We start from the raw sequence: 26,167 nt of genomic DNA on the forward strand, positions 1-26,167 counted from the left end.
CTCAAAGGCGGCCAGGACACAAATGACTTTGTATCTTCAGCAGGGAATGATGGGATACCCCACTATTTAAAGCTGAAGGGCATGACTACTTAGTAAGTGCAGCTGATCATTCAGCAAGGAACTGGTTTGGAAAAGTTGCAATAGTAAAACTGGCACTTAACCACTTCAGTGGCAAGAGAAATGAAACCCATTTAAATGAAGAGAGCCAGATAAAAAGCTCCAGACCAAAGGTTGTGACTGGTCATGACATGCAGGGAAGCGATCGTGACAGGAGGTGGGAGCAGGAGAGAGGAGCTAGAGGCAGATACAGACTGCAAGTTCTCCTACAATGACAGTTCCAGGTCTCGATAGAACTTTATGAGCACCAACTGTTATCTCCTATCTCAGTAATATAAAAGTCTATTTATTGAAGACAGGTTTTACCCAAGAACTGAGAATTTTGAGAATGAATGATCCGTACATGAGAAGAAAGAAGCAGATTTCTCTGATCAGTTTCTTATTTTCATGTGTACTATATATTTACTAAATAAAAAATGAAAACAAGGGTTACTCTGTTAAGGTTTATGGTCTGTTCTGTATGTACCTGTATGTACGTATGGAACTAAACTGCAGCCCCTTCAATTAGCTAATCATAGGGGTGATGAAAGTCGGATTCCCACCACTCAGATAATGATGTCAAGGGACAAGTATCTGAATGAGTCGTTTATATCACAGATTAAATATTAATCTACAGCAGAGCATTAAAGGTGATACAACTTCATAACAACACTTACCAAGTGAAAAAGACCCACAACAATCTATGACAACTCATACACACATACGACTGGGTCCCCTAACTCTAATGCAGTGCTTATTTGTAGTATTGTCTGCGTTTTCATCTGAGCAGATCTCAAGGCTCATGGAATCAATATACATTTGAATCGTTTGGTTTCAAACATATAAATTTAGGATGTATTTCAGTGGCATAGTGTGGGTTGCCAGTGTCCAGGGTAAGGCAAGTATTTTGGACCTCCTAATCTGTGACCTGTTAGTGCTCCCAGAGTTCCATCCACCAGTCCAGTATTGAGCCACTTACCCCTCAAGTACATGTAATATAAGTTGAGGAAAATAATCATGTAAGAAGTTTTCACATTGCCCTTCCTTTTTTGTTTACATTTTTTTTGCTAAAATGTATACATCTTTTTTCTACTTTTTTTAATTTAACAATTTTTTGCCCCAAGTCTAACTCTAAAGTTTATCCTTATCCCAAAGGGGTACTTTGCACACTACGACATCACAAGCCGATGCTTGCGATGCCGAGCGCGATAGTCCCCGTCCCACATACGATATTGTGTTATAGCTGCCGTAGCGAACATTATCGCTACGGCAGCTTCACAAGGACTTACCTGCCCTGCCACGTCCCTCTGGACGGCGACCCGCCTCCTTACTAAGGGGGCGGGTCGTGCGGCATCACAGTGACGTCATATGGCAGGCGGCCAATAGAAGCGGAGGGGCGGAGATGAGCGGGACGTAAACATCCCGCCCACCTCCTTCCTTCCGCATAGCCGGCGTGAGCCGCAGGACGCAGGTAGGAGATGTTCCTCGCTCCTGCGGCTTCACACACAGTGATGTATGCTGCCGCAGGAACGAGGAACAACATCGTAACATCGGTCCTTCCGAAATAATGGAAATGACCGACGCTACACCGATGATACGATTTCGATGCTTTTGAGTTCGTTAATCGTATCAAAAACGATTTACACACTCCGATATCGACAGCGGCGCCGGATGTGCATCACTTTCGATTTGACCCCAACGACATCGCAGCTGCCATGTCATAGTGTGCAAAGTACCCCTAAGTCTTAAGCCTAAACCTAACCCTAAGACAAACCTTAGCTCTAAACACAACCTTGAGAGCCACATTCAACTCTGAGAGAAGGTCGCAAGTCACAGTCTGCTCTGAGAGAGGGTTGTGAGCCACACTCTGCTCTGAGAGAGGGTCGCGAGTCACAGTCTGGTCTGAGAGAGGGTCACGAGTCACAGTCTGCTCTGAGAGAGGGTCGCGAGCCACAGTCTGCTCAGAGATTGTTGTGAGCCACAGTCTGCTCTGAGAGAAGGTCGCAAGTCAGAGTCTGCTCTAAGAGAGGGTCGTGAGTCACAGTCTGCTCTGAGAGAGGGTTGTGAGCCACACTCTGCTCTGAGAGAAGGTCGCGAGTCACAATCTGCTCTGAGAGAGGGTTGTGAGCCACACTCTGCTCTGAGAGAAGGTCGCGAGCCACAGTCTACTCTGAGAGAGGATTGTGAGCCACACTCTGCTCTGAGAGAAGGTCGCGAGTCACAGTCTGCTCTGAGAGAAGGTCGCGAGTCACAGTCTGCTCTGAGAGAGGGTTGTAAGCCACATTCAGCTGTCGCCCCCTCAAATTAGTGACACCCAGAGCCCCAAGCTACTGGTATAATGATAGCCACAACATTTCCACAGCAATCACAATAAGTCGGTACTCAGAGATCCAGAGGTTTCTGCCTTACCCCCAATCTAGATCTGCTCTTTTGTGCAGAGCTACTCACAAAAGTCATTATCTGAAAACCTGCTCTTCGTATTTGTTAGATGTGGTGTTAAGACACCAAACTAGCACAGCTGTGAGCTAGATATCTTTGGCCCACAAGCCACATGTGGCTCCTAGCTACAGGTTGGGTACCCCTGCACTAGGGTAACTGTTCCCTTTTCATTTCTCCTCAAGCTATGACATTGATGAATTTTTTAACTATCATTACTAATCTTTTTACATTCTTATGTGCCATGAATTTTGATTTAACTCTAAGGCTAGTTTCACACTTGCGTTGAACGGCATCCGTTACATTGCGTTGTGTGACGGGTGCAACGGATGTGTTGCATATAGTGGCACAACGGATGCAACGGATCGTACAAAACAACGAAATCTGCATTTTTTTTTCTTACAGTTTTACCGGCGGCAGACTATTGTGAACGATCAGCTGATCACCAGGCCGCCGAGTTATCAGCTGATCGTTCACAATAGCCGGCCGCCGGGTGATCAGCTGATCGCTCACAGCAGCCGATCACCGGGTGATCAGCTGATCGCTCAAAGCAGCCGGGCGATCAGCTGATCGTTCACAATAGCCGGCCGCTGGGTGATCAGCTGATCGCTCACAGCAGCCGGTCGCCAGGTGATCAGCTGATCGCTCACAGCAGCCGATCGCCGGGTGATCAGCTGATCGCTCAAAGCAGCCGGGGATCAGCTGATCGTTCACAATAACCGGCCGCTGGGTGATCAGCTGATCACTCACAGCAGCTGGCCGTCAGGTGATCAGCTGATTGTTCGGCCGCTGAGAATGTGTGCGGGGGGCGGATTGCGGGGTGGGTGTAGCCGAGCGAGGCCATGGTGCTGAGGACGTCAGTGCCGCAGGGACTGCATGGTTGGGGACAGGTGAGTGTGAGTGTGTGTGTACATGCGCAGTGGAGTGCGGGAGGGGGAGGAGCCAAGCGGGGAAGTGACTGCCTCCCTGCACACGTAGCCAGGGTAAATATCGGGTAACTAAGCAAAGCACTTTGCTTGGTTACCCGATATTTACCTTGGTTACCAGCGTACACCGCTTAGCGCTGGCTCCTTGCACATGTAGCCAGGGTAAATATCGGGTTTCTAAGCAAAGTGCTATGCTTAGTAATCCGATGTGTACCCTGGTTACGTGTGCAGGGAGCCAGAGAGCGCATGCGCAGCGAAATCCTAAGGATTCCGCTGCTCAAAAAACGTTACATGCTGCGTTCCTGCCGCCCGGCGGAAGCAACGCAGCGTCGGCCAGCGGAAGCAACGCAGGTCCATCACTCGCAATCCGTCATCCATACAAGTCTATGGGAAGCAGCAGAATCCGTTAACGGATTCCGCTGTTTTCCAAAATGGCGGATTGTGACTGAAGGAAAACAACGCAAGTGTGAAACTAGCCTTACTGATCATATGAATTATTTTTCTTTGGATTATATTGTATGCATGTTAAAATATATTAAACTGCATGGTTATCAAATCTGAAATGTTGAGTCTTAATGGTAATTATAGTGTGTCATAAATCAGCTAACATTATTTCCTTACCATTATTCTATATACCCTTGCTTGTTTCTTCAGCTTCATTCAAGATTTCAAATACAATTCAGGGGATGTAACTGGTAGAAGGTTAGCGTCACCGGCATTCTACATATTCATTGTAAATGTTTATACCTAAAATATTCCCATGTATTTCAAAATGGACATACTGAGGTATAGGAGATGGGAATTCAATCATATCAATATTATTATAGTTTTAGAAGTGACAGACCATAAAAAATGCATTATCGAGGCTGCAGAATATGGTGCCACATAGAGAAGACCACTTCTGAAAAGACAAAAGGTGGTAAAACTTGGAAGTCGGCATTGCACATTACATGTTGTCTCTTTACAATCATTAGCAACTAGAAAGCTATCAGAAGGTTAGATTTTTTTGGTTACTTTTTCAATTTTACTTTCTAAGTCATTAAAGTAAATAATATTATGAAAGGGGGTGTTCAAGCAGCACTACTCCCATCTTGATAAAATTATAATTTATAGGATGGCTATTGATCAAGCATTACCCAATCAACATCATTGGGGAACAACACTCCATAGTTAAGGTTAGGCTTCAAGATGCCTTTTTGACAAAATGAATTCCAATACAAAAGAGCGTTCAATGAAAGGTAAGTATTCACAATAACTTTAAGTTACAGCATTTCAGGTGTTGTGTCCTTCATCATGCTTAACGGGTTCAATATAGACCCATGTAGAAAGACACCAGTCAGGTGTAAAGCGTGAATTCCCTTGTGGTAGACCAGTATCGTGTAATCCTGAGCCCTAAGAAACACTAATTCAAATAAATCACAGAATCTATTGCCATAATTATATACACGCAACCCTGCCATATGCCCTAGACATGAGGGTGAACCTTGAGGGGTTTAAAATAAAAAGGGACACACACGGCACCACTCTATATGTAGTAGTTCAAATGCATAAATAATGATTAAGAAATGTGCACAAATTGCACTCACATTCTTTCAAGTTAGATCAAACCCATAGATCCCTTTAGGATCAATCTCCACAATCTGTGTGCTGATCTGCTGCTCACTAGGATTTGATAATTTGTGAATCACCTCCACAGGAAACCGGTAAATTGAAGAGCTTGGAAAAAACTTCAAATCCAAAAAACGTGGCGCTGATCCCCAAATATATTATATCAGAAGAAATTTTATTCGGCTACTATAAAATACTACAACGCGTTTCGGCTAAAAATCTTAAAAAAAAGATAGTCTTCTTCAGGTAAAATAACATTATTTTACCTGAAGAAGGCTGTCTTTTTTTAAGATTTTTAAGCGAAACGCGTTGTAATATTTTATGTAATATTTTATAGTAGCCGAATAAAATTTCTTCTGATATAATATATTTGGGGATCAGCGCCACGTTTTTTGGATGTAAAGGATTTTTCAAGCACTTCAATATGCTCTAGACACTAATCATTAGGTATGACTCTCCACGCATTACTAGCAGTTCCCATACAGCAAGAGTATACATAGCTCTATACATTTTAAAAATGATTCACTTTATTATCTACAAATGTAATTCAGAAAATGATAAAATGGACATACACAGATAAAAAGGGAGAGTGCACACTGATATGGGTAAGATTACCACCTTATATAAAGCATAAGTGCAGGCAATCCAGATGTGCTATGCGTACAAGTCAGACAACAAGCAATATCTCACAATGTATGTCCAAAGGTCTTCAAGAGCTAACAAGTACAGTATGCACAAACTTGTAATGGCTTCCAACTTGTAATAATATCAGCAGTTATATCATAATACCAGTATAACATCACCAGATAAGTAAATAAGTAACTGGTCAAGTTTAACGGATCATTAACTACACCCAATGTGAGGTTGGAATTCTGGTCGGTGGTTGTCTAATAACCTGTTTACACATGCAGACTGAACTTCATATGCCCATCGTCATAGATCGCTCTCTGCACATACAAAGCTATTGTTCTAGACAAGGATGATGTGCTGCCAAAAACAATATTCTTTTAGGCAAACCAAAAAATCACTTCACCCACTAAACGAGCATTTTGCACGTTCTTCAGTTGATCGGCAAACTGTTTACACGGAACGATTATCGGTAAATGAGCGTTCAACGAAATGTTCCAAGGAGAGACAGCATAACAGGAGATAAGTGACCCCATAATAGTGCTTACCCAGCCCCCAACCCAACACATGCATTTTACCGCTGCAATTGTTTACTTACTGGTGAGGTGTCCTTTGTATTGAGACACAGCTCCCAATCTGATAATAGGAGTCATTCCAAGTTTCTGGTGCAGATGCAATAGGTCTTGAAAACCTTTCACATAGTGGTAATCTTGCACCATATCAGTGTGAACACACATTTGATTATTATCTGTGTATATCTATTTTATTATTGTCTCTATTGCATTTGTACTTTAGGTAATGTAGAGATTCAGCTCTGGTAGGTGATGACAGGGACGCAGTAAGGAGGCTTAGGCTATGTGCGCACAGTACGTTTTTGCTCCTTTTTCGCAGCGTTTTTCGGGTGCGTTTTTTTGTGAGTTTTTGGGCTCAAAACTGCATGATTTTGCTTCTCCAGCAAAGTCTATGAGTTTTTATTTTTGTTGTCCACACACAACTTTTTTTTTAAGCTGCGTTTTTGAGCTTAAAAAAAAAATGGACAAGTCAATTCTTTCCTGCATTTTTCTGCGTTTCCCCCCCCTGCAATGCATTTGAAAAAAGCAGAAAAATGCAGAGATCAAAAACGTAGCAAAACGCAGCCAAAAACGCACCAAAACGTGTGCGTTTTTGTGCGTTTTTACCGTGGGTGAGTTTTTATGCATTTTTGTGCGTTTTTAACAGCCAAAAATGCACAAAAACACAGCGTCAAAAAAACGCTGCGTGCGCATATAGCCTTAGATGGGTTTACAGTCCCAAAAAAGGGTCAGTGTTTTATTGCATGCACCATAAACATACATAAACAGTCTAAAGAAATACAAAAAGGAAAAGAAAGTTCAGCTTGGCTTCAGCCCAGCAAAGAGTCCTGGACATACCAGTCCACATAGACATAGGTTTCCCAACAAAAGTCTCCTTCAGCTCTCCAGTCCAACCACCCACCCACTGAGAAGTTCTGGCTGACTTTTTATGTTGTGCTAATTACGCACCTGTGTCACCTCAGAACCTGACCTAGCAGAGAAGATCCAGGCCGGAATTAACCTCTTCATTGCTGCTCACCAGTGCACAGAGCACATGCTACGAGGGATTTAGCTCCCATTAATCACCATACCCTTTACTGCGTCACAGTAACTACTTTTATAATGAATGGACTGCCATGGAGCAAAGTTCTTTATGTCATGATAAAGTGTGGGTAATATTTGAAGTTAAGCAAAAGGCCAGATCCAGTGGCCATTATAGTAATCTGTAACTGCAAGACAACATACCTACAAATGTCCTCATATCTGCCTGGATTTCCGGCGCCACTTCTGATTAGTAGGCTTGCTCAACGTCATTGCGTTGTGATGCATTTATTACATTGTGCTGGACCCAATATTCAGAAGAGGAGCCAGGGTTGCCCGCGTATAGGATTAGATTCACAGGGCTCTGGTTCAGAGATCACAATGTGACAAATCTATTTTCTTGACGCTAGTAAGGTGCCAAGAGAAGGTCGAATTGAAAAAGATATTGTTAAGAGTAAGTAATTATCTGTTGCTGAACATTTTCAAAATGAGTTATTGTTAAATCACATATGGCACACTACAATTTTCCAAGTGGCTAACATTTCTTTGAAGAAGATATGAAATATGTTTGTTTCTTTTGATTCCCTTGTATTTTTATGTATTTATGGGACCCGATTCATTACGATTGGCGTTTCGTATGCCAATCCTCATAAGGAGTGTGCAAGAATAAGATGCAGAAAAATTCATTCGAATAAGATGCCAATTAAGGAATTTGGCGCATCTTATCTATAATGTGTCTCTGCATAGGAGGACTGGAGTAACATTTCTAAATAATAAGGAATAACGTTTGGAACACCATTCTATGTCTGAACTGGGTGCAAAAACCTAAAAAAACATCACTATATGGAGATAAGGTATGCACACCAGTGACTATGCAAGGGGAATACATGTAATAGCAGAAACTGCTGTGTGAATACTGACATGAAAAATTCAATAGCTATATGTAAGAATGAAATGGGAAAAATGGAACCTGCATTACTGCCATGAACATATGAATCAAGAGAAATTTAGCTACTGAATTGATCAATGCAATAGAGCCCCAACACTACGCCAAAGTATTTCTCTACGTTGGGGTTCCTAGCTAGTGTGTGTCCTCTCATGCAGTTAAAAAACTTACCGTGTATGGGAAGCTGAGACCCAGGCTATATATATGTATCATGTGGATTGGCAATAGGTGTGAATGTTTTTTAACTGCATGAGAGGACACACACTAGCTAGGGACCCTACGTAGAGAAATACTTTGGCGTAGTGTTGGGGCTCTATTGCATTGATCAATTCAGTAGCTAAATTTCTCTTTATTCATATATTCAAGGCAGTAATGCAGATTCCATTTTTCCCATTTCATTCTTACATATAGCTATTGAATTTTTCATGTCAGTATTCACACAGCAGTTTCTGCTATTACATGTATTCCCCTTGCATAGTCACTGGTGTGCATACCTTATCGTCATATAGTGATGTTTTTTTAGGTTTTTGCACCCAGTTCAGACATAGAATGGAGTTCCAAACGTTATTCCTTATTTGTTAGTAGTTTTTCGTTTGTGAACCCTCCCCAACCACACCTATTGCCAATCCACATGATACGTATATATAGCCTGGGTCTCAGCTTCCCATACACGGTAAGTTTTTTTAACTGCATGAGAGGACACACACAAGCTAGGGACCCCAACATAGAGAAATACTTTGGCGTAGTGTTGGGGCTCTATTGCATTGATCAATTCAGTAGCGAAATTTCTCTTTATTCATATATTCAAGGCAGTAATGCAGGTTCCATTTTTCCCATTTCATTCTTACATATAGCTATTGAATTTTTCATGTCAGTATTCACACAGCAGTTTCTGCTATTTCATGTATTCCCCTTGCATAGTCACTGGTGTGCATACCTTATCTCCATGGAGTAACATTTCTGGCATAACAAATTCCAACACTTCCAATGAATTTGACAGACAGGTAAAGCCACGCCTCATCCAGCCCCCTCCCCAAAACGACCCGTTTTGATGGAGCTGCATTAAACTGGCATGAGAACATCAAAATTGGCAAACTTGTTGGGCAACTCTGTGACTACTGGAAGTATTTTTCAAAAGGTTTCAGGAAATAACATTTTGATAAGTCGGCCCATTAGTGTTTGAAAAAGAAAGTGAAAATCAAGTCGTGATTGCTAATTAATCACAACCACGTTACTCTTTTCTCCTAACACACGTTGTATTTGCTTCATGTGCAGGTTAAATACACGTACTAGTAAATAGTGCCGTTAACTAGGTCAGACTCATAAATAGAAAACTCTTGTTTGGGGTGGTGATTTTTCTAGAAGTTATCCTACTAACAAACCTCCCAAATGTGATGCCTATTAAGAGAAGTCAAACATTTTAATGATATATTAAAAAGCAATACAGTAAACAATAAAATAAGTGTAACTCTGCATTACATATATATGCCTTTACCACAGCACACAAGCAAAGAGATAGTAAGGCATAGAATGGATCCATTAACCCATAACAGACAAAAAATCTGCAAGATGCAGAATGAAGAAAAATAAAAGTTAGGGCTTATTTGCACTTTTTCAATTGTTATCAACCTCATCTTGAAAGCAGATTGCATACTGACACTGTGAACATTTTTGAAATTCCAGGTTAGAATCCAATTGAAAAAAATATCATAGCAGACACAATCCGATTGGGATTTTTTATAAAATAATACTCACTGATTCAAGTCCCATGGGGGTGTAAAAATATGTGAACAAAATAGTAACAAAATAAAAAAAAAGCTGAAATCATCGGTTTATTTGTAAAGATACGGACCTGGAGAATCACCACAAAACCTAAAAAACAATGGCAGGATTATGTTGTTTCCACAATTTCATTTCACTTAAAGCAACACTCAAGCGTTTCTATTTCAGCTCTGAAATGGTGTTTTAAAGAGAACCAACCACCTGGATTTTGTGATATGAAGAAAAGACAATGCCATACAGTCACTAAGATGCTGAATCCAGGAATGCCTGTTATAGACAGATCGGATGCTTGGTTGCTGAAATATCGTTAATCAAAATTGCAGAAATGTACTGCACTTTCATTGACATGTGCATCGGAGGCGGGCCTTTGTGGGTTGTGTCCTCGGTGTATATTCCTCTTCCTGCATCTTGCATTGCATGCCCCCTTTTTTATTTAAATATTGTGCTGCCATTGCTGCTGTTGGTGGAACGCGTACATTGTCATGTGAATTATATCTTCATTAAAATGGCACCAGAGTCAGCGCATGCGCATACCGCGGTCTCCAGAGCCATTTTATTGAAGACACTGAGGAGAAGACTATGAGCAGCAGAGGCGCATGCACAAATGTAAAAAAAATGAAAATCTGTGTCCGTGCCGATGTCACTCAGTCTTCTCCACAGTGTCTTCAATAAAATGGCGCCGGAGATTGCGGTACATGCATACACTGACTATGGTGCCATTGTAATGAAGACATAATCACTGTGGCAATGCGCATTCACCGCCAACAGCAACAATGGCGGAACATTGGTAAATTTAAATAAAGAAAACGGGGCATGCAATACAAGGTGAAGGAGGAGGAACATACACCGAGGACCTGACCCACAAAGGCCTGAGCTGCTGCACACATCAATCAAAGTGTAGTGAATTTCTGCAACTTTGATTAAAGATATTTCTACAACCAAGCATCAGATCTTTCTACAACCGGTATGGTTGTATTCAGCATCCGAGTGCCAGTATGGCGCTTCCTTTACTTCATATAGCAAAATCCTGGTGGTTGGTTCTCTTTAAATGTAGGCACCATGCCATATACTCACCCTCCAGGGATTTCACCTTTTATTGATGCCGCTACGGTCTCACGGAGCCATATTATTCCAGTAACTTTTGACTGGTTGGAAATCAGAAGTTACGTCACAAACTCCCAATGCAAGTCTATGAGAGCCAGAACAAGCCAGAAAGCAGCTCTCAGTGATGTACTGAGTCGTGACCTCTGGCCCTCTCCATGTAAGGCCCCCTTCACATGCACGTGAAAAAAATGAACCGTTTTTTCACGTACATATTAAAGGGGTGATTTGCTCCCCGTGTGCCGTGTTTGTGGCACATGCATGTTCTCCGTGTGATATACGTAATAACACAAGGAGAACGGAAAGTCCCACCTTACCTGTTTCTTCCGGAGCTGTCTGTGGTGCTGAATGACAGTGTCCGGCACAGGCCACGCCCCGCTGATGCTGCTTCCGGCCCCAGTGAAGAAGATGCGTTGTTCAAATTCACTGGGGGTCGGAGGCAGGTGACAGCCGCGGACTGCAAAGCTGGTGGAGGTGAGTATGTCTTTTTTTTTTTCAAAATGACACGTGTGTTTCTCCGGCGCGTATCATGTGGGCCCGCATCCACACTACATCCGTGTTGTACGTGTGCAGGCCCAATGACACCCGTGCTGCCGGAGAAAAATGGACATGCCTCCGTATGGAGCACACGGCCTCACGTCTGCTCCACACGGAGGTAAGGGCCAATGGCTGAACACGTGCGTGCACATAAACCCATTGATTTTAATGGGTTTACGTGTGCCCGTGTCTCCGGTACATGGGTGCACGGACCTAGCACGTAACGGAGGCACGTGCGTGTGAAGGGGGCCTAACACTGGAGCGGTCGGTAGGTCACAAATTTCCAGAGCCTGAACATAGCAGCGGAGATAGAAGAAGAAGTCATCAGAAGATTAGTAGAATACAAGGAGCAAGGGAATCAGATTTAAAGCACCACTCTAGTGAAAAGGGATTAGTGTCATTCAAAACTAAAGCTTTGTCAACAGAAAAAAAAATTGTGGCTCTTGGAAAGAAGGGGAGGAAAAAAAAAATAAAGTGCCAAAACAAAAACAAAAACGATCAGCCCCAGTTGTCAGAACTGAGGTGTTGTGTCCCAACTGTGAACGCAATGGTAGTGTGTATGAGTGTAAGCTGTACTTTGAAGCAGGTTGTCTAAGGGGAAACATTTCTCCTTGTAGAGAGTGCCAAGCCAGCATAAGGAGGCTATAGGCCAAGCAAAGCTCCTCTGGGAAACTAAATATGCAAATATCCTCTTCAGAGAGGAAGCTGATCCCAATTCATGTGGAAAGACTCATTAAAGGCTCGATACTGACTTTGATGCAGTAAATGCTGGGATTGTTTTCGCTTCTTATTAACTGTTAATTTGATTCTTGACCCTTTTCACATTTTGGCCATTCTACAGCTGACAATGGAACATCTGCCACATAGATTAAAAGCAGATGATTTCACTTCTAATAATGCTGGTACTCTCTGGTGATACTAAGAGATCAGATAAACAGCGTTGCAGTAATTCATCTTGGGAAGGAACAGGAATTACTCGTGGTCACATAAGGATACAATATTTGTTATGAAAGAGGAAATGTTAATTTAGTGGTTAAGTCACATAAGAGGTGCTTTCCAAAAATTGTTCTGGGAGCGATAGGTGACAACTAATAAGGTCAACTTTATGGCTTGCACAAGGGATGTAACCAATCTTTCCCACATGCTTAGAGAGGACCTGTTACCAGGTCAAAAGCAATACGTTTCTGCTCTAGTTTTGTTCCCACTGCTCCCCTGGGTATTCCATTTTGTCTTTTAATTCTCCATACAGTTTGCGAGAAATAGGCATTTTTATTCACTGCTAAATGTTATAGTCATTACCAAAGAGGCATTGCACACTTAGCATAGAGCTAACTAGACTCTCTCCTCTACAGTCAATCCTTAATGCAGCAGCCAGGGTCACCTATCTGGCTAACCGCTACTCGGATGCCTCTGCTCTGTGCCAGTCATTGCACTGGTTGCCCATATATCACAGGATCCAATTCAAACTGCTTGTTCTCACCCACAAAGCTCTCCACAGTGCAGCACCCCCCTACATCTCCAACCTCCTCTCTGTCTATCAGTCCACCCGTTCTCTACGCTCTGCAAGCGACTTTCGACTAACATCCACACTAATTCGAACCTCCCACTCCCGGATCCAAGACTTCTTCCGAGCTGCACCAACCCTCTGGAACGCTCTACCCCAAGAAGTTAGGACAAATCACAACTTACTCAGCTTCAGACACACCCTAAAGACGCATCTTTTTAGGGCGGCCTATCACACTCCCTAATCAGATTCGATTCACATAGTCCCTCTACAACCTCTCACAACATAGCTCCACATCAAACTCCATGGCACCCAAAGGCATCTCAAGGCTCGGGCCCACTGGTCCAGGAAACCATTATCCAGCCCCATTTCCGTGAGATGGTTGGATTGTCATTGTAAATAAGCACTTGAACCTTGCCTCTGCCCCCATCTCATTGTAGATTGTAAGCTCTCACGAGCAGGGTTGTATTTTTTTTTTCCCTCTAAATATTGTATTTCTATAACTGTTACTTGTTTGTATATGATCCTCCTGAATTGTAAAGTGCTACGGAATATGTTGGCGCTATAGAAATAAAGATTATTATTATTATTATTATTATAGAGCTGCAGCCTAAACACATGCCCCCAGAAAATCCGGTGAGCAACACCTCCTCGGTAAAATTAAATAAGAACAAAAACTGACTATTTTTGACTTGGTGACAGGTTCTCTTTAAAGACTTAACAAGTGCAATGTACGTATTAATAATGCCTAGCCTAGCATAATTATCAATCTTTTTTAAAAAGAAAGTTGTAAGAAGCAGTCAGAGCTGCCATGACACTCATATTGCTTATCCCTCAGCTATTTCACAAACAGACAAGTTGAAAATGTAATAATGGGATTTATTTTAAATATGATGAAATTTTACAGGAAATCTGTCAGCAGGTTTTTACTATGCAATCTGAGAGCAGCATAATTTAAGGGCGAAAAGCCTGCTCTCAAAGGTGTTACTTACTGGGCTGTGTGTTTTTGTTTCAATAAAATTAGTGTTTTATCAGAAGGAGATTATTGATAAAGGTCTATGTGTCTTGTGCCTCCAACCATGGCCCTCCAATGATTAGCAGCTATCTGTCAATATACAATATACACATTAAGCTGTTATACAGTGGTGTGGGCGGGGTTATGTAGGGATCTACATTGTGAGCTCTGCTAAATATGCAGCAGAGAAAACCATGAGTTCTGCACGTAGTAAACTATCTGATACTGGAATTGCTGGAGTTATGGTCTCTGTCCCTATATCATGCTGATATCAGATTACATAGCAAAAACCTGCTGACAGATTCCCTTTAAATAGCAGATTTATCACTTATCACAGATTTACGTCAATCCAAAGTGAAAAAAAAACAACCCAATATCCTTTAACATAGAATGTTGTCTAGTATTGGCCTTAAAAGTGTAAGGGGTACTTTGCACGCTGCGACATCACTAGCCGATGCTAGCGATGCCGAGTGCGATAGTACCCACCCTGTCGCACATGCAATATCTTGTGATAGCTGTCGTAGCGAACATTATCACTACGGCAGCTTCACATGCACTTACCTGCCCTGTGACGTCACACGGCAGGCGGCCAATAGAAGCGGAGGGGCAGAGATGAGCGGGACATAAACATCCCGCCCACCTCCTTCCTTCCGCATAGCCGGTGCAGGCAGGTAAGGAGATGTTCCTCGCTCCTGCGGCTTCACACACAGCGATGTGTGCTGCTGCAGGAACGAGGAACAAGATCGTATCTCCTATTGGTGCAACATTATGGAAATGACCGACGCTACACAGATCGCCGATTTACGACGCTTTTGCGATCCTTTATCGGCGCATCTAGGCTTTACACGTTGCGACGTCGTTACCGGCGCCGGATATGCGTCACTTTCGATTTGACCCTGAGGATATCGCAGTAGCGATGTCGCAATGTGCAAAGTACCCATAAGGAGCTGTTTAAACTACTTAAAGCGCACCAATCACCAGGATTTTCCTATATAAAACAAAGCCGGTGTTATACTGGCACTATCATGCTGATTCTATGCACACCTTTAGTTGTGAGCTTGGGTGTATAGTTTTTGAAATACAAGCAAGTGAAGTTTGTGAAGTGAACAGCTTTTTTGAATGGCAGCAGCAGTCGATTAGCTAATAGCTGGGGTGGATTTCGATAGTAATTTCTGTCCCCTGCCTGTTGTTCCTCCCCCTATCTTTTATTTATGCTAACTCTATTATAGAAGCGTTTTACTAATATCTTCACTAAGATGGCGTCGGAGTTGGCGCCTGCGCATAACGCTCATCTCCAGCGCCCTCTTTGTGAAGATGTATGACCTCATATTATTCTTTCCTTAGGCTGGACTAATGCACCATATATTTCCTGAGGCTGGACTAATGCACCATATATTTCCTGAGGCTGGACTAATGCACCATATATTTCCTGAGGCTGGTCTAATGAGCCATATATTTCCTGTGGCTGGACTAATGCGTCATATATGTCCTCAAGCTGGACTAATGCGCCATATATTTCCTGAAGCTGGACTAATGCACTATATATTTCCTGAGGCTGGACTAATGCATGATATTTCCTAAGGCTGGACTAATGCCTCATATATTTCCTGAGGCTGGACTAATGCACTATATATTTCCTGAGGCTGGACTAATGCATGATATTTCCTGAGGCTGGACTAATGCACCAAATATTTCCTGAGGCTGGAATAATGCACTATATATTTCCTGAGGCTGAACCAATGCACCATATATTTCCTGAGGCTGGACTAATGAGCCATATATTTCCTGAGGCTGGACTAATGAGCCATATATGTCCTGAGGCTGGACTAATGCACTATATATTTCCTGAGGCTGGAATAATGCACTATATATTTCCTGAGGCTGTACTAATGCACTATATATTTCCTGAGGCTGTACTAATGAGAATATATTTCCTGAGGCTGTACTAATGCAGAATATATTTCCTGAGGCTGGACTAATGAGCCATGTATTTCCTAAGCCTGGACTAATGCGCCATATATTTCTTGAGGCTGGACTAATGCGCCATATATTTTCTGCGGCTGGACCAATGTGTCATATTTCCTGAGGTTGGGCTGACGTTTGTTTCCAGTTGGGCAGTAGTCATTTGTGCACTGCTATAAAGCTCCTTGTCAAGCACAACATGGGTTAGAATATTTCTTCACATATCACAGCCCGCTGCTGACTGAGGTACGTGATACAGCTCCTGTGAGTTTAAACACAAAAGCTATCTATCTGCAGTATACAGCCCATACTGACATGTGACTAGGATGGGCTGCAGTTTGAATTATACACTCTTTTACCTAATTCTTACAGAACCTCTTTAAACACTTAGTGACCCACCAATACGTCTTTTACTGAGCTTAGATATGAGTGAATAGTATCCCTCGACAGGTGAAAATGCAGAAGGAGTCCCATATAACTAACACCCTGCTCCAGTCAAAATGGATGTTATTGACACCAGCTATAGTGAAGTCAAGAGTTCCCAGCACTCGTTTGTACAGCTAATTGCAGTCTTTATTCAGCTCACATCTGGTCGATTCATCCTGTCCCAGGCTTTCTACAGCAGTGTAGGCACAAGAGAGGCTGAAACCTCCAGACGTAAGTTGAATACAGACTGCAATTAGCTGTAGAAACGAGTCTTGGAATCTCTTGACTTCACTACAAACTGATTATCCAAGTGCCCTGTTGCCTCGAGGGAGTGCTGATCTTTTCTCTTGTCTGACACAAACTATGGCCATGTAACCCCTACCTGACAAGAGTTTTGAATATGATGAGGGGTGCTGTTTATAAAATGATGGTATCACTTTAAGGGGTTTTCCAAGACATAGGTCCCCAAAGTCATTTGAACAGTGAACAGGTCTCTAAAAAATAAGTTTTGTAAATTTCCTTGAAAAAATGAGCAATTTCTGCCACACTTTTAAACCTTCTAACATATTAATGACATTAAAGGATATTTTGACTTTTTTGTGTGGTGTGACTGTCTGGATTAAAGGAATAACTCAATCAAAGCTTGAATTACAAAATTTTTGAAAATGTTGTCAAGTTTCTGATATTTTTATAAATAAAGGCACAACATATCAACCTAAATTTCCCATTCACATAAAGTACAATGTGTCACGAAAAATAATCTCAAAATCACTGGGACATGTTAAAGCATTCCAGAGTTATTGCCACATAAACTGACATGATGGATTTGAAAAATTTGGCCCCGTCACTAAGGGGTTAAAGGTATAGTTGAGCTTTGTGGACTTTCTTTCAGTCTAGAAATGCTAGATTCCCCGTTCTATGTTAAGTTGTACAGTATATATTCGTCATTGCCTAATACTCTACCTAAACATTGTATATTATGATTAAAAATTCCGTATAAAATAACCGTTAAATGTATATAAATATCAAAAAACCTTTAGATAAGAATCCCAGGTGCTAAAATGTGCTAATTTTATAAAGGGAATTATACCTTTTGTGTGGTCAAAAATAATCCAGGCGTGCCGCTATTCCCCGACGCGCGTGTCAGCGATCCTTTCCTCAGGGGTTGCTATGATAGCACATCCTGAGGAAAGGATCGCTGAAACGCGCGTTAGGGAATAGCGGCACCCCTCGATTATTTTTGACCACACAGAACATATAATTCCCTTTATAAAATTAGCACATTTTAGCACCTTATATTTTTTAATAGTGAAGGCATTTATACCATATCTTATTCATGTATACCATATCACTCTGATATTCAATTTTGCACTGTGCACTTTGTTATATAAATAGATATATGTATATATAATAGTAGTCACTGCATCAAGCACTTTACTTTTTGGTAAACTGCTGCTATAATTTATGGGACTTTCTCTTGCCTAGTATTTCTATGAATTTGTAATAAATATTTATTTTAATAATTGAATAAAAATATTAATTTTTAATATCAAAACATTGTATAGTCTATTTTACCTAGGATTTAAAGGGAATCTGTCAGCAGGTTTTTTGCTATGTATTCTGAGAACAGCATGATGTAGGGGCTAAAATACAGATTTCAGCGGTATGTCACTTATTAGGCTGTGTGGTATTGTTTACTCTGTTTGAAATCTGGAACCACTGAAAATTAAATTTCTGAATCAGTAGTAGGGGTCCTTTAACCAGTTCAGGACCCCTCATGACCAGGCACATTTTCGGGTTTTATCATGTATGCACTTTTAACAGCTCAAACATTTTCTTGTTTAGAGATTAAAATATATTTTGCCTCTTTTATCGCAATACATGGCGCTTAATTTTTATACTGATTTAAATTCCTTTTTATTTTGGATATCATAAAAAAAAATAAAGAAAAATAGAAAATTAGTGTATTTTTTACATTTTATTATTGTTAAGCGTTTCTATGAACGCAAAGGACTGCTTTAAAAAAAAAAAACCCAAAATAAAAAAAAACTTTTAAATTGCATTCTCGTTTGCATAGGAATGAATTTTATATATGGATTTTTTTTTCAACAGGAGCTAAAAACAGCGGTTCAGACAGGTGGTTTACCTTTTTTCTCTGTTGTTATTTATTTCACACATTGTGCACTTCATGAGGTCTTAAAAGACTTTTCCAGGGGCATTATGACATATTAATGCATTATTTTTATTACTGATTTCCACTGTACCTTGGGCTGATATACTAACCCCAGTTACCAGGGAAGTCATCCTCCTACCAACATATTAGATATGACCGATTCTGCTAGGGCTGTGCAGCTCCTGCTTCCTTCTCCCACCCAGCAAAAACATGCCCACTATGGGGTTTGTTTTCATCTTACTATCATACCCACTGTAAAAATAATAAGATAAGCTTTAGGCTGTGTGCACACGTTGCGTTTTGTACCATGGAAACGCTGCATTTGGAACCACAGTGTTTCAGTGGCAAATTGCATGCGTTCAGCTTTCCCAGCAAAGTGTATGAGAAAGCCGAAAAATCAGTGCACACGCTGCATTTCTAAACGCAGCGTTTTGGATGCCAAAAATCGGTGCGGAAAGAAAAGCAGCATGTCACTTCTTTTGTGCGTTGTGGCTGCGTTCTCTCCCCCATTGAAATCAATGATGCGGGTCAGAACGCAGCTACAACGCAGTGAGCTGCTTTTTTGTTGCGGTTCTCGGGCTTTGTCGGCATACAGAACACAGGCATTTACCTGGAAGTGAGGTCAAGAGGTTTCCTGTTGACCTCACTTCCTGGCAAAGTTCAGGAAAGCCCCCGGTGTCGCCAAAGTGCCCGCCCCGACCCCCGACACCCCTCCCGAAAATCCAACATGGCCGCGCGCACAGCAGCGCACCGGTCGCCCTACTCCTGTCGCATGTGCAATAACACATGTGACAGAAAACTGCTCCCCAAGCCCTGCCAGGTCACCCCCTATTCCCCCCGGTGTCATCCGGTGTCCCCCGGTAACCCCCGTACCTGTCACAGCACTGATCCCCCGCGGTCCCCTCCTCCTTCACAGTCCGCGCCGGTCACATGTGCCGAGCAGCTGACGGCTTCCTGTGTTCAGTGTGAGCTGCGCTGGCTGCTGCTGCTCGGCACTGTGCAGCTGTGACCGAGGGAGAGTGGGTGCAGATTCTTTGCACCCACTCTCCTCAAATGGAGGGTCTGCACTACTAGAAAATGGGGGACACGTTCCCTGAGCGTGCCCCCCATATTCTAGAAGGTCCAGAGGCGACGTGGGACGTCAAAAATGGATACTGCGGACCCAATTTTTTTTCTTTTCAATAAATTGCTGAAAGAGGATATGTTTTTGGGGAGTGTTTTTTCAAATAAATTTTTTTTTGGTTGTCAATTTTTTTTGCTATTACTGTCAATTAGTTATGTCTGGTATCAAATAGACGCCGTGACATCACTAATTGCTGGGCTTGATGCCAGGGTACATTACACATCTGGTATCAACCCCATATATTACCCCGTTTGCCACCGCACCAGGGCGCGGGATGAGTTGGGGCGAAGCGCCAGGATTGGCGCATCTAATGGATGCGCCACTTCTGGGGCGGCTGTGGCCTGCTATTTTTAGGCTGGGAAGAGTCCAATAACCATGGCTCTTCCCATCCTGAGAATACCAGACCTCAGCTGTCAGCTACACCTTGGCTGGTGATCTAATTTGGGGGGGACCCCACGCTTTTTTTTTTTTAATTATTTATAAATAAAAACAGCTTGGGGAGCCCTCCAAATTGATCACCAGCCAAGATGAAGCTGTCTGCTGTGATTTGCAGGCTACAGCGGTCTGCTTTACCCTGACTGGCTATCAAAAATAGGGGGGACCCCACGTCATTTATTTTAATTATTTTTTTTTTGGGCTAAATACAAGGCTAGGCACACTTTAGTGCCACATGAAAGGCACTAAAGGGCACCAGCTTAGAATATGCAGGGGGGGGTGGGACGTTATATATATGTTTGACATCCATTGACACATTTTAGGCTGTGTGCCCACAATCAGGGTTTGCAGCGTTATGGGCGCAGAGTGTTTTCCCTGCGTCCATAACGCTGCGTTGTGCAGTAGAAGCACAGTGGAAGGAATTTTAGAAATCCCGTGCCCACTGTGCTTCTCTTCTCCGCAGCATAAACTGACCTGTGGTGCAGCTTCCTGAGCCTCAGCATGTCAATTTATGCTGCGGAGACAAGAGTGTTCTCTGCAGGTAGCATAGAGCTCCACAGCAGCCTGAACCCAAATCGTGGTCATGGGCAGCTGCGTTCTCCCGTGGACAACACTCACATCTCTGCAGGAAGGCTGGCACTGTGTACTGGATGTACTGTGGCACTGTCACTGGATCATGTGGGCAAAAACGCACCTGAAGAAAACGCATGGAAACGCATGAAAAACACACGAAAAACGCATGAAAAACGCATGCGTTTTTGATGCGTTTTTTTCCAAAACGCATTGTTTACAATTCTCCCCTCTGCCAGAAGGTGCGTTTTTTTCTGCGCTGAAAAAAACGCAACGTGTGCACATAGCCTTACTCACACACATGTCAAAAGCTGCCTCTCTGCTGCAGCCCCCAGTATTTGTTGACAGTCTGCAGCAGTGAAGTCAAGACTATAGCACACCTGACAGTTGCAGATGGCACAGGGCCACACTGCCAAGTTATTTCCTGCAGCTCAATAGAGTTGTAGCCATGACTGATGCAGCCAATCATTAAAGACTGGGGGCAGTGGCTGTGAGTTATTACCTCTAGACCTGTAACCAACGGATTAAAGCTTATTTTTACAGGGAGCAGAAGAAATAACAAAAAATCTTGGAACCCCCTCCCCTTAAGCATTTCTTTTATTTACTGGATCCTCGTGAAAAACAGATATATTTATATTATGGTATATTAGGGAAATGTTGCACAAAATCTGTAAAAAAAATGTATTTTTCTGTTAGATTTTGTCCATTGTCACCTGGATGACAGAATAGCAGATTGGTATACATAAAATGACAATCTACATTTGCTATATTTTTCTGCTGTCTATACCAAGACTCAAAAGATTTGGAGTTGATTTCTCTTTACTGCAGTAGCACAGCATCAGTCAGATCAGATCGAAAAGAATAGCACACATACTATGTATTAGGTACAATCAGATATATCATGTACACACACACACATATACAGTATATATGTGTGTATATACATATATAGAGCCCATTCTGTATATACGAGAGCTTACAGTATAGAAGTTTTTAAAGATCATCCAAATAGAGCTACATTATACGCACAGGGCACAAGAATCCTTTGATCCCAATTCTACTCTTTGCATCCCTAATGCCCACAGGTCAGAAAGTAACAACTTAAGGGGAAAGTATCTACAGCCAGGACATTATAGAGCAGATTGATAAACATCTTGATGGAGAAATATTCAGCTAAACTTGCAGATTTATTTAAATCCATTGTGTTTGTACGTATAAGTCCCTTGGATAGTCCCATTCAGTGATTGACAGTCTTCCCTGAATGACTGTGCATGCATGAATAGCTGTCAATCACTGAGTAGGACTGCCCACTGGACTCATATGCACATGTACACCACAGATAGCTTTTCCTTCTCTTTATTGTGCTTTCTAGTGGTTAGGCTATCTTTACTGGTAGCTAATGAAATCACAGAAAAACAAGATTGAAACAATAAATAGATACTGCTAAAAGGGAATATGTCACCATGAAAATGCGGTCCAATCTGTAGGCACCATGTTCTAGAGCAGAGGGAGCTGTGTGCACTGATGTATAGTTTTGTATTCATCATTTAATCATCTGCTCTTTGTGGGATTTTTGGTCCAGTGGGTGATCCTATCGGTGACTGACACATGCACAGATACCTGTCAATCACTAACTATACCACCCACTGGACCAAAAATCCCACCAAAGAGCAGATGATTGAATGATAAATACACAGGTTATACTGAGTCTTCTCTCACAAAGCTATATATCAATGCACACAGCTCTTCCCGCTCTATAACATGGTGCCTCCAGATTGGACAGGTTCCCTTTATTTCCTAAGGCTAAAGGTACACTGACAGCTTTTGGCCCCAAACAAGTCAATGTCAATGCGATGACTGTTCTACATGTTTATAGGATAGTTCCCCTAATAATGAATTTCACTTTCTCCCAATAATACGTTTGGAAGATCACGGTGCACAATTTGCGATCAGGCATTAAGCATATTTTGAAGACTAAAGCAGATTTTTATTAATAAGAATATCTATTTATGTAAACCAAGTTATACCTATATTTTTCTGATAATAGACCACAGATAGGCAATAAGATACAACTCAATATAACTGTAACAGTAAAAGTAATGTGACCTAAACAAAGAATATTCTTGGTGACAACTCATGATGTGAATTCCTAAGCCTCTGAGAAAAACATGTCAGATTGGATTAAACAGGGATAACAACATATCAATTGAAAGGCGTTTTCTTACCTTTTCCTTATCTCTCTAGTCGTGACTAGCATTCTGCTGTGTAGCCAAATATCTCAGAGTTTTAAGGCAGATTAAAAGGAGGCCACTTAAAGCCTGTCCTCATCCGTAGACGCTTTCTACTCGAATTTGCTTAGGGCAATGACATAGCAAGCTTTTAAGATGTTTGAATTGAAACTTATATAATCGTACGCAGGCTGAAACTCACTGACCTAATTCTGATCACAGTCTTAAAAAAATATATATATATTTGCTTTTCATCTGAATGTAATTAAACCATCTCCTGAGAATATATTATTAAAAAAGTTCCAACTTATAAACTTAGTTTGCAGATTTTCAGAAAACAGTGATATATTTTTTTCTTATTGATCCCTAGAAGAGTTTTCCAGTAAAGTGATGAACTGGGCAGTAATTCAGATTTTAATAGTATTTGTTTGTTCTTAGTGAATAGTAATACGTGAAGGAGATCTAACTGTATGTTGACTTGTACAACATCTCTTACAGACATCTCTACAACGGATCCATATTGATGATTACAGTTTCTAAAATCAAAGCACATTGTACAAAATACATAGATATCGGGAAGAGATTTTCATGGGAATACATAGCATTCCCTTTATTTACACATCAGTATAAATTTTATAGTAATCATTTTTTCCACATGTAATTAAGGAGCCATCTTTAAAATAAAGATCACAACCAATTATGTGAAATGTAAAAATATAATAAACCCTTAACAACTGTGGGCAGTAATATTACGTCCTAAACCACCACAGTGGTTAAAAAAATGCATTGGGCAAAAATGCGGTAAAAAACAGGCCTAAGCGCATACATTTTTAGATTCATTTTAGCCTAATGCGGGCGTCACACGGTACGATCTATCGTGTGATCGCACAAGCGATCGTATCTGCCCCCGTCATTTGTGCGTGACGGGCAAATCGCTGCCCGTGTCGTACAAAGTCGTTAAACCGCCGTCACACGTACTTACCTGCTGAGCGACCTCGCTGTGGGTGGCGAACATCCTCTTCCTGAAGGGGGAGGGACGTTCGGCGTCACAGTGACGTCACACAGCCGCCGGCCAATAGAAGCGGAGGGGTGGAGATGAGCGGGACGTAAACAACCTGCCCACCTCCATCCTTCCGTGTGACGCTCGCATAAGAGTTAATGTCTAACATGCCAGTGTAAGGAGACTTGTAAGGCATGAAATGCTCCTCTGGGAAAGTACATATGCAAATTGTCTTTTCAGAGAGGAAGAGGACTTGAACTCAAGTACTACCTTTTCGAAGTAGCAATCTTAAAAGTCCTTTAATGAGCTTTTGACTTCGGATAAAAGCCAAACTAGAATCTATGTGTAGATAAACGTTTTGAGGTCTTGCCCCTCATCAGTGCAAAGTATAATATCTGATTTAGCCATATGAGAGGCCTTTGATTGACATATGGATGGTAATCTGTATGTGATATGTATTTTGAGTACCTGTTCACTTATAATGGGAAAGTATGGTCAGGAATATACGGTTGATGACAATAGTGCATGCTGAGATTTTTTGCATGCAAACCATCAGTCCATGTGTAAAAATGTTCATGTGAGCTACAAAATTATCTTGCATTAATCATTGTGCTGTCCAAATGCTTCCCGTTTTGCATATGACAACAAAATGATGTTTAACACGTTCATCTGAATGAGGCCTAGGGATGTTATTTGATGGTGCAACTGGCCGTTCGGATGAAACTCAGGCAAACTGTGGTGGTGAATGGCTGTATGATTTTTAAAAATTATGCAGTAAAGTTTCCGCAGCGTGTGGCTAGCACGCCGTATAGCAATTAGTATATTGCTGTATAACAATTAATAACAGCTTGAAAGCCTGACATGCGTCTATTCAGATCAGCCAATTCTTCTGCATACTGATACAGAGGAAAGAAAAAAGAAAACATAAGGTAGAAGACAATTTTCATAATCTGTCATCGTCCTATATGATCTGCAGGTAAAATTGTCCCAAATTTCAAAGTCTAATATCAAAATAGAAGACAAACTAATACAATTCAAAATGAGAAAATAAATTCTATGTAAGGCCCCTTTCACACGTCAGTGATTCTGGTACGTTTGTGCTTTTTTTTTATACGTACCAGAATCACTGACATACGCAGACCCATTCTAATCAATGGGTCTGCTCAAACATCAGTGATTTTTCACTGAACTTGTCTCCATGCAGCGTGCACACATGGCCGTGATTCTGCACGGAGACAAGTCATTTTTTTTCTGGCATCACTGATGACCCACGGACCACAATATGGTGTGATCCGTGTGTGATCAGTGAAACACGTACCAGAAAATCACGGACATATTAAATATTAAATATTTTCAACTTACCTTGCCTGCGATTCGCTGTTCAGCCTCTGCTCTCGGCAGCTTCTGCCTGGCTCATGAATATTCATGAGTGTAGGAAAACCCGACCAGGAAGTAGGTACTGAGAGCGGTGGGCAGATGCTGCAGAGCTGGAGACTTCAGCACTATGGACAGCAGCAGTGAAGGCAGGTGAGTAATGTCCATATGCAATCACGGATCACGGATTGCACATGGACAACCCACGTGTGCCGTGAATCACGAAACACGGAGGGACATGTGCGTGTTTTACACGTCAGTGAAGAACGTCTGTGTTTTTCGCTGACGTGTGAAACGGGCCTAACAAGTACTTACATTTCAGAGTTCTTGTAAGGCTATTTTTACCTCTATTTCAGCATTGCCAGCATTCACCACCTGCAATACATCATGTGTATATATTTTTCTTGTGCTCAGTCTGGGCTCATTTAGGCTTTATGTATACAACTATAACTAATACTACAAATGGTGCACAGTGTTAAGGTGCCTTCATATTATGCAATTTGCAGTATTAAACGACTGCCCAGTGGTACATATTGGCCGAATGGTAGTTGTGTAATCTCTTGTTTTGACTGGCAGAATGTATAATAATATCCACACTGGACAACCAGTAATCAATTATTCAGTGTGTATAGACTGCCTCAGTTTTTGGGAGTGCAGATCCTGTTTACAAAGGATGATGGTGAGAATGATCATCTTTTCAGGAAAA

At 41.7% G+C, this 26,167-nt stretch overlaps 1 protein-coding gene across 17 annotated transcripts in view; it reads right to left on the reverse strand.

The window, feature by feature from the left end:
• RIMS1 (regulating synaptic membrane exocytosis 1) overlaps positions 1-26,167 on the reverse strand; it is a 545,320-nt gene that overhangs the window by 93,273 nt on the left and 425,880 nt on the right. Inside the window, exon 1 of one of the 17 annotated variants that reach the window (XM_075340223.1) lies at positions 23,085-23,141. The exons of the other annotated variants lie outside the window; for them this stretch is intronic. The gene's annotated coding sequence lies outside the window, so the exon portion shown is untranslated. Of the gene's footprint in view, positions 1-23,084; positions 23,142-26,167 lie in introns of those variants that run through there. 17 annotated transcript variants of the gene reach the window in all.

Source organism: Anomaloglossus baeobatrachus, chromosome 3 (assembly GCF_048569485.1).
Source record: "Anomaloglossus baeobatrachus isolate aAnoBae1 chromosome 3, aAnoBae1.hap1, whole genome shotgun sequence".
Classification (NCBI taxonomy): domain Eukaryota; kingdom Metazoa; phylum Chordata; class Amphibia; order Anura; family Aromobatidae; genus Anomaloglossus; species Anomaloglossus baeobatrachus.